The following is an 8,831-nucleotide window of genomic DNA, read 5'->3' as shown; positions in this document are numbered from 1 at the left end:
AATCCTTATCCATTGCTGGTGAGATTGGAAAATGGTGAAGCTGCTGTGGAAAACTGAAGGTTCCTCAAAAAGTTAGATATCAAATGACCATATGATACAGTAGTTCCACTCCTAGTGACATGTGAGAGACTTGAAGGCAGAGATGCCAACAGATAGAGATGTGTGCACCAGTGTTAATGAGCACAGTTGACTACAGCCAAGAGGTGGAGACAACCCAAGTGTCCATCAGTAGATGAATGCATAAATATAATGTGGCCATACACACAGTGCAGTATTATGCAGCCGTAAGCAGAATGATGTCCTGATACGTGCTATGACATGGATGAACCTTGAAAACATTATGGGGAGTGAAATAAGACAGACACAAAAGGACAAACACTGTGTGAGCCTGCCTACGGGAAATCTCTACAACAGGCAGAAGCTTAGAGACCAACGTTTAAGTGGTTTCCAGGGATGGTGGGAGACGGAAAGGGGGAGTTTGGCTTAGGGGGCACTGAGTCTCTGCTTGGGATGATGAAAACATTTGCAAACAGATAGTGGTGAAACTGTACAACATGGGGAAGATAATTCATGTCACTCGATTGTACATATAAAAAGGGTTGAAATGGCAAATGTCTTGCTATATATCTTTACCACAATAAATAAATAAATAGTTTTGATTTTGAAATAATAACAGACTTACAGAAAAGTTGTAAGTGCAGGCCCTTTCAGTGGACAGAGCTAGGAAACATATAATAAATATCTATACCCACATTTGCATCTGTATTTCTCCCCAGAGATGAGAATATATATTCGCACCATCATCTCTGTGGTAGTTAAGGTTGTGTGTCAGCTTGGCTGGGCCTGGTTGAGTGGCTGGGTAGCTACTGGTAGTTATTCCCCATGATGAGACTGGCAGTCAGCTCCATGGTGGGATCTACCACAAGCAGCTGAGTATATAAGTTGTTTCTCATATGTAAGCAGCAGCTTTGGAAATGGTCTCTAGCCTATGGCACGCTTGGACCCTGCATGTAGCTGTGTCGTTGCTCAGCAGCCTGCCATGCTCTGCTGACCTTGGGCCTTACAATGGACTTAAATTAATGGCCTGCCATGTGGTTTGGTAACATCAGGACTGTGCCTTTTTACTTGTCAACCTTGGGGCTTCTCAGCTTCAGCAGCCAGCAGCTGTCTGAGTGAAGAAATGCCTCTAGTAGCTCCAGTGGGCCGGGAACAGGAGGCAGAACTGGACCCCAAGGTTGAGGGGCTTTCACCCAGCCCCTAGAGCCTGGCACTTTGAACTTGGACTTAAAGCCTCCAAACTGTGAGAGAATAAACTCCTGGTTGTTCAAGCATCCCATTTGTGTATGTTCCTGTCGGAGCCACACTAGGGAACCAGAACAGTCTCCAGTTTGAGTCTGACACAACAGCATTTGTTATCATTTTCTCCCTTTCTATGCTAGTTACTCCCTTCATTGTCAATGGGAAGACCATTAGTCTTCATATATATGCTTACATAATCAATACCCCTATATATAACTAAAGAAGCTCTGGTAGTGCAGTGCCTCAGGGATTTGACTGCTAACCACAAGGTTGGTCGTTCCAACCCACCAGCCACTCTGGAAGGAAGACCAGGCAATCTACTTCCGTAAAGATTTACGGCCTTGGAAACCCATCGGGGGGCACCATGAGTTGGATTGACTCGATGGCAGTGGGTATGTAACCAGCCCCAGTGACTGTCCCTGCCCCTCCCCACATGGGCACCCTGCACTCTGCTAGGCCCCCTTCTGGGCCCTCCTACACATTACACCCAGTGAGCAGCCCTTGGCCACCGATGACTTGGTGGTGCCAGATACAAAGGCTTGGACAACTCTGAGGGGCCATCCCAGCTCCACAGCACCCCCTAGTGGCATGTCTGAGCCCTCCTTGCAACCCCATTGTCCTCAGTTTTGGTCTGTGCCCCTTACTTCCTCATAGGCGTGCCACCTGAGAGCCAAAGAAGAAAGCCAGTTGGCAGTCGTCAGCTCCAACCCATGGCACCCGTGCGTGTCAGAGCAGAACATGCCCCACAGGCTTTCAGTGGCTGGTTTTGGGGGAGTGGGTCTCCTGGCCTTTTTTCAGGGCTGCCTCTGGGTGGGTTCAAACCTGCAACCTGTGGGTTAGCAGCCAAATGCGTTAGCCATCTGCCCCACCCTCGGACTCCCAAATAACCCTTCCTCACGTCATTCTCCACTCACAGTCTGTTTCTGACACCAGACTAAGACACAGTGTGATATAAAGATGTGTGTCATTTGAGCTGCAGTCTGGGGGCCATCAGTTGTCCTGGGCTGGAACACACATGTCCAGGGTGGTCAGCCAGCATCTGATCCAAAGCCATACTTTTCAGGAAGTTACTACAAAGGCTTCAACGATTTGTCTTCAAGAATCACCAGAGACTGACTGACTTTGATGAATGTTAGAAGTGGGATCTCACTGGTGTATTTAGTTGGGGGGGGGGGGGCATTGGTGGTACAGTGGTGGAATTCTCGTCTTCCATATGGGAGACCCAGGGTTCAATTCCCAGCCAGTACACCTCATCTCAACCCCCACATGTCCGTCCGTGGAGGCTTGCATGGTGCCATGATGCTGAACAGCTTCAGCAGAGCCTCCAGACAGACGGACCAGGAAGGACGGCCTGGGGACCCCCTGTGAAGACCGTACGGATGACGAGGGTCCGATCCACCACAGCCGATGATGGGGACGGCTCAGGGCCTTCCCTTCCGCCGTGCACGGGTCCCCAGGCTGACTCAACGGGCAGCTAGCACAACGTTTAGTGAGTGGCTTATTAATTAGCATGAAACCAAACCCACTGCCACAGAGTCAATTCCGACTCATAATGACCCTCATTGGGTTTCCAAGGTTGTAAATCTTTACACAAGTAGATTGCTTCATCTTCCTCCTGTGGAGCAGCTGGTGGGTTTGAACCAGCGACCATCTGGTTAGCAGCCAAATGCCTTACCCACTACACCCCAGAGAGCATAATGAGTATTAAAATGAGCTCCTATTGGTGAAATTGGTGGCGTGCAGCAGCGCTGGCTAAAATATTTTAGACACATGTTTGAACAGTGTATAAGAATTTAGCCAATCTTTATCACTCACCCTCCAGGCATGAGTTCTAAATACTGCTATGCCTGGCCAATAATTCCAGAAGGATTCTGGCTGCCTGATGTCAGCTATGAGGATAAATGAATCCTTCCTCAGGGATATGGTCAAGTTCACCTCAAATGAACCTTTTAGGCAAGGTGACTTCAGACCTCCTGGAAGGACAGCCTGTTGGGACTTCATCAAACTTACAGAACCGGCCAGGTGACTAATCTGGTGCCTGCTTGTGTCAGCTTCCCCTCAGATTGCTTTGATTCTAGCTGGTGTTAGCGGGGTGGGGTCTCAGCTCTGCCTCGCTCTGGATGCCTTCACTCTCAAACATACTCTTCTCTTGATGCAAATTGACTTAAGCCACATAGGCATGTTCAAGTGTCGTTTCTTCCCAGTAGGTATCAGTTCTAAAAAACCAAACCCACTGCCATCAAGTCAAATCCGACTCACAACGACCCCCACTGGGTTTCAAAGGCTGTAAATCTTTACAGAAGCAGGCTGCCTCTTCTTTCTTCTGCAGAGTGGCTGGTGCGTTTGAACCACCAACCTTTTGGTTAGCAACCAAAACCTTAACCACTGCGCTGCCAGAGCTTCTTTGCAGGTATCAGTAGATGCCAAGAATTGGATGTGGGTAAGGGCCAGAGGCTTTGCCCGCCACACAACTTCACTCTTATTTGTGGTACCAGATTTAAAGGCTCCTTGACTCACCTTGGGACAACTCTGAGGGGCTGTCCCAGCTCCAGAGCACCCCATACTGCGGCTTACTTGCACCACATTATGCCTCACCTTTCCCCCTGCCCAATGTTGTTCCCTTAGCCCCCTTACAGCTGTATCTCCTGAGAGCCAAAGACCTTAAATTAGATTAAATGATACCAGGAGGTTCCTTCCCTGGAGTTCAGCAAGCAGTCTGTAAGGGGAGCATCTACCACTATATGCAAAAGGACAGCTCAACATACGCAGATATTTAAGGGATAACCATTGCTTAAGCCAAACCAGACCAGACTCACTGCCATCAGTCGATTCTGACTCATAGCATGTTCCATTGGGTTTCCGAGGTTGTAAATCTTTATGGAAGTAGATTGCCCCATCTTCCTTCTCTGGAGTGGCTGGTGGATTTGAACTCCTGACCTTCTGGTTAGCAGCCAAGTGCCTTATCCACTATCCCACCAGAGTTCCTTAACCATTGCTCTAAAAACTAGCAAATAAAGGGGTAGAATCAAGAATTTATCTTGCTTTTCCTTCATGAGCTGGACCTCCAGGCAACCAGATAGCAGATCCAAGGAAGTGCCCTTCATGTAATACTTCAACTAATAAATGATGACAAAGCAACAGAATTACCCCATCGCCATTTTCCAGTCCCCATTGTGCATTAATGATGTATGTACCAGCCCCTGCTGCTGACATCACAAAAGCAGAGACAGCCAGACAGGACGTGACGTACCTCCTGATGGAGGAACACCACCTAGGAAGCCATATTGCCCAAACACTGAGCCTGAGAACGGATTCAGCACCAGCTAGCTCTTGTTATGTGCTGTCAAGTCGGACCCGACTCATAGCGACCCCTCCTTGGGTTGCCGAAGCAGTATCACTACAGAAGTAGATTGCCCCATCTTCCTTCCGAGGAGTGGCTAGTGCGTTTGAACCGCCAGCCTTCTGGTTAGCAGTCAAATGCCTTAGGCACTATGCTACCAGAGCTCCTAGCACCCATCCCATCAGTGGAGGGTGGGAGCAGGAAGAAAGAAGACATCTCAGAAGTTTCAAGAAATGTCTCACACACAGTGCACTTTCAGCAAAAGAATCCTGACCACATAAGTTAATGGTCCACATGTCCATTCAAAACACCTTTCTTGTTCTTTCTCTTAAGAGTGGCACTACACCCCATGGATCCCAGCCACAATGGCAGCATTACTGTAACCTTGAGCATGGCACAACTTTATGTCCAGTCCATCGCTTTTCAGTATTTGTTTTTGTTTTTTTAATTGTGATTTGGGTAAAAGTTTACAGAGCAAATTTATTTTCTATCCAGCAGTTTATACACATTTTGTTTCATGACATTGACTGCAGTTTCTTACAATGTAACAGCTCTCTTCCCACTCCCTCCCTGTAGTTACCTCTTCCCTGTGTCCTTTCCCACGCATTCCTTCCGCCTGAGCTAGCTCCCTGTGCAAATACTGCCCTTCTGATCTCCCATGATTGATCATCTAAGGAGTGTACCTACCTGGTGTAAATGTTCACCTTATACACCTGTCTGTTATTTGCCTGGAAGTCATGGGAGTGAGTTCAATTCCAGGGCTAAGGGACGACTAGGGGCCATGGTCTTGGGGGGTCACACCAGGCTCTATCAGACCGAAGAGCCTGGTCTATTTTATGATTTTGACTTTTGTTCCACATTGTTCTCCCACTCCATCCAGGATCTCCTGCACTGAGCCCTTTCCAAGTGGCTGACAGTGGTAGCTGGGCACCATCTCACGTCCCAGTTTTTTACGAATGTCAGAATGGAGGTCAGCATCTTCCTTTCCCTTTCAAGGGAGAAATCCTAGAAACACTTGTTTTCACTTCAATTTTCTGATTGTTGATTTTACATATCTGATCCCTTTGGACGTCGGTCCGTGTGTGAGATGTCAGGTGTGCTGTTGAACATAATTCTGAGGTACTTCGCAGACTTTATGTCCATGACAGGCTTCTTCACGTGGCCTGCCGGGGCACTTACAGACTCATTCTGAGTTTTTGGTGCAAGATAAGAGCCTCTAGTTTAAGTTTCCACGCTCTGCTTTAATCCCAGCAGGTGCTCGTCCAGCTCTGGATAACGTGTTGACAACAGTTCAGCCAGCTCCAGAAAGCGCCCCTTATGCGATGAAGACTCGTTGTCTTCCTTGTGGCCACAGAATGCCAGGTGGTCCAGGCAGCAAGTAGTGTGATGTCGAGCAGTGTGGGCAAGATGTCTGTGCACGTCTCTGTTTCCGGCAGAGCAGTCGTTCTGGCGTCACTGGGTCACGCGGCCTCAGCCCTGCTGCCCATGCTCTCCGCTTGTCAAGGCAACGTGGACGCTCTTCAGATGTTCTGTACCTTCGGGCTCAGTTTCCATCACCTCTGAAACCCAGCCCAAATGCGGACGTCGTATCTGTAGCACTAATGGCAGAGTCTGCAGCAACAGCTGTGTAAAGGCTCGCTGACGAATGAGTAAAGCATCCCTGACCACGCTCTTGTGTCGCTGCTTGGCATCACCTGGTACAGCCTCTCCTTGGAAAGCTGGCACACCACCCCTTTGCTTTGGCATCTGGCCTCGCCACACCACTGAAAGCCCATCTTCCTTCTGGAAGGAGGACTTCCCTTTGGACGATTTCAACTCAAAAATGATCCGGAACTGCTGTCACCCAGCAGGAAACACAAACATGGCCAATCTTTCTCCTCGACGTCACCCGTCTGGTTTACACGTCATGGCGAGAGTCACGTGCGGCACGCTCTTCTGCTTCAAACTCTTCACTTGCACTCTTCGCTCTTCCACAGAGTGCCTGCCATCCCCAGAAGAATCTGCATCATCAGCTGGAGCCTGACGAGAATGTCTTTGGACGGGCCCTGGCATCGTCTGGTCTTTGACATGGTGAAGCAGAGATCCAGCAGGTGTTTGGAGTGATGCAATTATTGCCTCTTTAGCTTTCCTTCGCTGCCATCCGCTTGGCCACTTTGGTGTATGCACTCCATGAGGCATGCTAGAATACCCCTGTGCAATAAGTGGAAAAAAAAAAAAAAAACATCAATTAGCAATGTTTGAAAAAATAATAAGAAAATGTAAAATGTAAATGTTGGCTATGTTACATCTACTGGATGTAAATTTTAATGTCACTACTTTTTAAACCATAATTCAAACTCAAGCCCTACAAATTTCATCAAAATCAGATATATATTGGCAAGGCAGTGATATTTTTAAAAGAAAATTTTAAAAAGACTAAAATTTTAACAAACACTGAATTTAAGATTTAACTTATATTTCTGAATGTGTATCAGGAAACAACATTTCCCTCACTTCATGTTTTAAACTGTTGGTTTCCCTATTTAATTGTCAAAGTTAAATAATCAATAATTGTTATATATGTAAGTTTATTATCAATTTTAATAATAGAATAAATATGTGATATATGAAATGTAGTATTTTTAAATTATATGATACTAACCATAAAGTTGTTTTGTGAAGTCTTTCTACAGTGAATTATATAAAAAAAAACACCTTTTTTGATGTTTCTTCTTCTTTACCTTTAATTACTACTTAACTCTCAAAAAAGCTTATTGATATATGTTTTGATTACCTAGTGCTGCTCTGACAGGAATATTCCACAAATGGGATGGCTTTAACAAACAGGGATTTACTCTCTTACGATTTTGGAGGCTAGAAGTCCGAGTTCAAAGTGCCAGGCTCTAGGGGCTGGGTGAAAGCCCCTCACGCTTGGGCTTCAGCTCTGCCTCCTGCTCCCAGCCCACTGGAGCTGGAGGGCATCTCTTAGCTCAGGCAGATGCTGGCTGCTGAGGCTGACAAACCCAAGGTCAACAAGTAAAAATCCTGATATCACCAAACAACATGACAGGCCACTAATTCAAGTCCAGAAAAAGTCCCAAGATGGGCAGGGCATGGCAGGCTGTTGAATGACTTGGCTACATGCAGGGTTCAGACATGCCAAAAAGTTGGAGACCATCCTCAAAGCTACTTAATATACTCCAAGCAGCCCACTTCCCCAAGGCAGCTACTCAGCTGCTCCAGTAGATCCCACCATGGAGTTGACTATCAATCTCATCATGGGAAATAACTACCACCAGCTGCCCAGCCACTCAAAACCAGGCCCAGCTAAGTTGACGCATAACCTTAACTACCACAAATACTAATTGCCACAATGTTGTTGTTGTTGTTATGTGCCATTGAGTTGGACCCAACTCATAGTGACCCACTATGGAAATAGATTGCCCAACCTTCCCACAATATTGTAGGTAAAACATGAGAAAATTTGACAAAATCAGTGACTATAAAAACACCGGCAGCAACAAAATCAACAGCATACAGATGGCACCTCGTGATTCGAAGTGTCATGGGGTTATAATGACAGCTCTGACCAGAGTGCATTCCAAAAAAAACCAAACCCACTGCTGTGGAGTCGGACCCAACTCACAGCGACCCCTCTTTGGGTTTCCGAGGCAGTATCTCTATGGAAGTAGATCGCCCAGCCTTCCTTCTGAGGAGTGCATTAGAAGGTTCAAAAAATGAATTATTGTAGAGTGTTAGCCTTGATGCATGTAGGACTTATGAAAAATTGTTTTGTTCTTATAACTAATCACAGGGTTTTTGTGGGGTTTTTTTTAACTTTTTATTGTGATTTGAGTGAAAGCTTACAGAGCCGACCAGTTTTCCTTCAACAATTCAGACATTTTGGTTCGTGTCATTGATTGCGATCACTCAGTGTGACACCCTTTTCCCCACTTCCTCCCAGTGTTTCTCCTTTCTGTTCATCCTTCTCTGCTAACGCTGGCTGCCTTCTCACTTTGTTCAGGGCAAATGCTGCCCTTTCCACCTCGAGTGGCTGATTATTCTACGGAGTGTGTACCTTCCTAGAGGGTTGTTTCCCTTGTAGACCTGTGTGTTGTTTGACTAAAAATCCAGCTACAGGGGTCAGTTCATTTCCAGGTTAGAAGGGTGAGAAAGGGCAATAGTCTCAGGGGCCCCACCAGTCTCTGTCTAA

Source organism: Orycteropus afer, unplaced genomic scaffold (genome assembly GCF_000298275.1).
Source record: "Orycteropus afer afer isolate SDZICR_OR568_19922 unplaced genomic scaffold, OryAfe1.0 scaffold00507, whole genome shotgun sequence".
Lineage (NCBI taxonomy): Eukaryota > Metazoa > Chordata > Mammalia > Tubulidentata > Orycteropodidae > Orycteropus > Orycteropus afer.
The sequence above is the reverse complement of the archived record's forward strand: the minus strand, read 5'-3'. Positions refer to the sequence as shown.